This window comes from Vulpes lagopus, chromosome X (genome assembly GCF_018345385.1).
Source record: "Vulpes lagopus strain Blue_001 chromosome X, ASM1834538v1, whole genome shotgun sequence".
Lineage (NCBI taxonomy): Eukaryota > Metazoa > Chordata > Mammalia > Carnivora > Canidae > Vulpes > Vulpes lagopus.
Window position 1 is genome coordinate 2,712,192 of NC_054848.1, and position 4,210 is coordinate 2,716,401.

The following is a 4,210-nucleotide window of genomic DNA, read 5'->3' on the forward strand; positions in this document are numbered from 1 at the left end:
TGGAAATCTTCATCTTTCAGATCTTCATGGAAATGCATCTGCTTCTCCGTGTTAGGTCTTGTTCCCTTGTTGACCGTCAGAACGCGGTACCCGTGGAGACCCCACTGGCCACCACACAGAGCACGGTGGCGATCAGGCCACCGCTTATCTTGCTCTGGGCCAAATGCTCGGGGCTCCAAGGGCACAGCCTGACTGCAGTCTTCCTTGGCGCCTGGGCTAAGTGCTCTGCAGCAGCTAAAAACCCACCCAACTCTAGCTGTGGATCCTCCTGCAAGGATCCTTCAAGATACCAGTCATCATTGCGCGTTTCGGTGATTCCTCTTACTGGAAGAACGAGGTCCATCGGAAAGAAGACTACATCGGCTCTATTCACTTTGGATCCCCAGTGGCTGGGTCAAGGAGGGCGTGGCTTTCATTTGCTGAGTTCAAAACATAAAACGATGCGCTCATCGCAAAATCATGTCCATAATGGTGGAAGGTTCAGATATGTCTATGGACCTCGGTCCTCTTTGGCCTCCCAACCTAGGCCTTCCACCCGACACTAATGAACTCCCTCAAGTCTAGGATGATTTCAGATAGAATCCAGACAACATCCCAGACTCCCTAGGACATCAGCTGCGGACAAGTAGACATCCCAGTGGTTTGAGAAGTAAGAGACTTGGTGGCAGGGATATCGGGCTCCGGCTCTCCTTGGGAAGGCATTCAGTTGTCCCACAGAGGCCGGGTGTCCTTCTGGTGTTCCGCGTGACAAGGGTGCAGAACATTGCTTATGCTTCAGAAGCTCCCACTGGCTGGTTGGATACGGTTCCAACTGTAGAACCTTCAAAATCAGGCTCCACGGAGAGTCTCCGAACTTTCTCACAAGGAAACCCTTCTCTGCCTAAGCCAGTTGGCCTGAATTCCGCTCATCACAGCAAAAGGGGGCAGCATCCGGTTGCGGGGCTGCGGTAAGAAAACACAGTACACAGAGCGCCTTAGACCACAATTTACTTTTGCGAGGTTCTGGAGGACGGATGTCCGAGATGAGGGTGTCCTCGTCCTGAGGACTCCAGCAGAGGATCTCCCTTAGCTTCTGGTAGTTCTTTACTTGATGGTGGCGTATTCCCAATCTTCAGTGTGCCTCCTTTGTGCAGGTTTCAGGGTCCAGATATCATGAAGGCGTGTGACGACTGGTGTGGAGAAGACACTTGCTAGTGCCACCAGCTCCTCCAGCCTTACCTCCTGTCTTAGATAATGAGGTCTGCCCTCTTTATGCAGGACTGTCCACTGGTTTTCAATTCCACGACGGTCTAAGCGTCCACTCCTACCATGAGCAGTTGACACTCTCCTACCCGGTAGTTATCGACACAAACTTAACATCAAAGGACCTACACAGCGTTCTTCTAGCATAAGATTCTTCCAAAGAAACTTGCTAATCACAGGGCCGTTGCAGAGACATCCAAATACCTGTAGATCAACGAGCTCATAAAGTAGATTTTCAAGACTATTCTCCAAAGATGATTTCTCTAGGGGGAATGATGACACTCAGGGTCTATTGTTCCTGCCTCTTTGTGGTTTGTAGAGTGGCATCATGCAAATTGAGATATTCATAGAGCGGCTGAGTAAATGCATTTTGCAGTGTCCTAGATTCTGGCTGCGTGTACTCCTTTGGATGAAATCTCCAGTTACGGAGCACCCGTTGTGTATTCCAAAAATAATGCATTATTAAATGAGCTACCTAGTTGCCCTCCTAATGAACAAGCAGGCCAGCAAAACGAAGCCCATTTGAAATATATTACCTATGGCTCCAATGAGCATTACGAACACTTAGGCTTCTCGAAGGGCCATGTGGTTTTCAATCTGTAACTCAAATTAGCTCCGTGCTGCGACCGTGCACGTCACGGGTCCCGTCTCCAACGAGCTCACTGTTTTCAGAGTCGCTAATATGCTTCATTAGTCTCTGTGCAACGAGGGGGCGTAAAGTCGGAGCATGAGATTTGTTAAAGGTCTCTAGATGGAGCCCAACAAGAGATAGAAAAGCCGGAAAACAAAGTGATTATGTGAGGCAATCTTTTAATTTCTACAGCTAGGAGCTAAAGGTGCCTATGAACACATTAAGAAGGGAAGACGCAAATGAGTCTTTCAGGATTTCTCAAGCATGAGCTAATAAAAAGTTTATAGCAGCCTTACGGCACCATATATATATATATTTTTGGCTTCACTCATGTTCCTCCATTTGCCATTGTCACCCAGTTGGCCTCTTCTTGCTCCCTTAAAAACGCTTCATTATTACGTGCACAGAAATGCTGCAGGCCGGGGCATCGGAAGAGCGTGTATTTAAAACTGGATTGTATGATGGTTCAGCATTTCGATGCTGGTTGAAGTAATGAAGATGCGGAAAATAGCTTTCAGGGCTGTGGATATGTAGGCAGACTGACTTCACGGTTTAGGCCGATTGCAACGGCCGGATAACATAATGGGGACGCGGCACCATTCCTATAGAAGATCGGACGACTAGGATTTTTTTTAAATTTGTTTTTTCATGGGATGGTCTGATTCCACGTTTCCAGAGCAGCCGCTTTATCTTCGTGAAAATTATGCAATCTTTTTCAGTCTCCTAATTATATGATGGATTTTTGCCCCTATTTATGAACATTTGCGTCCCATTATAAACAGTATGGCCGTACGCTATTTGAGTTCTAAAACTCTAGTCAATCCACATATGATTTTTAACACTTTCTGGTAATTCTTTGAGATCACTGACTTGTTCTTTGGCTGCAGTATATGCAATATATCTCTAAACATTTTTAAAAATTTTTTTTAAATTTTGCATTTATTAATTTTTATTTTTTTCTAAACATTTACATGCACTGCTGAGAAGGAATGTATTAGCACTGCATCTGTGCTCTGCTCACAGTTAAGACATACAGGGTTATATTCAATAACTAATTATTTGTGCTTAGGGTTTTGACAGGACCAAGAAATATGTGTTTTTTAATGCCTTCATATTTCTAAAAACAACACATTATATAAATTATTTATAAAAATCAATATACTCTTTCCCATCAGGTCAAAGCAACCTACAAAAAAAAAAACACCACGAAACATATTTTATATTCAAAATAAATACACATAAAAGTGTGTGGGTTGACAAAGGGTAGCTACATTTCTGGTGAGCATGGCACAGCACAGAAATCTTGAGTCACTACATTGTAACCTGTAACCAATGTACAAAATTTTGTCAACTACACTCAAAAAAAGTTAAATCTGATGATTTAAGTATATTTAGGATGGCGATCAGTTTGATACAGGGTCTGGAGAGGCAAGCTCCTGTATTGTGAGTAGGACTCTGGGAAGATGCTGTGTGTGACCTCTAGGACCTCAGAGTGGCCTTCTTTCCATAGTCAGCAAGGAGCTGGGGCTCTCACTCCAACATCCACAGTCGAATGAATTCTGACAATAACTTAAGTGGGCTTTCACCTAGATCCGCCCCACACAAGCTTTCACATGAGAATGCAGCTGGCTTACACTGTGATTGTGGCCTTACAGAGAGCTCAGCTACTCAGGGCCTGCACTCCTGACCCAGAGAGGCCACAAGCTGATAAATGGTTGTTTGTTTGAGCTGCTCAGTGTGGGATGATTTCTTTTTCTTTTTCTTTTTCTTTTTTAAGATTTATTTATTTATTTATTCATGAGAATACACAGAGAGGAGAGAGAGAGAGAGAAAGAAAGGCAGAGGGAAAAGCAGGCTCCATGCAGAGAGCCTGACGTTGGACTTGATCCTGGGTCTGGGCTAAAGGTGGTGCTAAACCGCTGGGCCACCCGGGCTGCCCTCTTTTCTTTTTTTAAAATTGAAATTCAATTTGCCAACATATAGTATAACACCCACTTCTCATTGTGGGATGATTTCTAATGCAAATTAAAAGCCCATAGTTTTGGTGCGCCGCATTCTTGTGATAACTGACACATGGCGCCAGTGGCCTGCAAGGGAATCACATGGTACATCACTGACCTTGTGTTTTATGAACTTAGTGCCATCACATTATTTGTTCTTTTTATATTCTGTTTTTAATTTGCTTTCCTGGTTTCAGGTGGGAGAGAGTTAACATGTTAAAACATGTTTGTTTGGGTATTTTTAAAGATTTCATTATTTATTCATGAGACTCACAGAATGGGGCAGAGACACAGGCAGAGGGAGAAGCAGGCTCCCCAAGGGAACTCCGATGTGGGA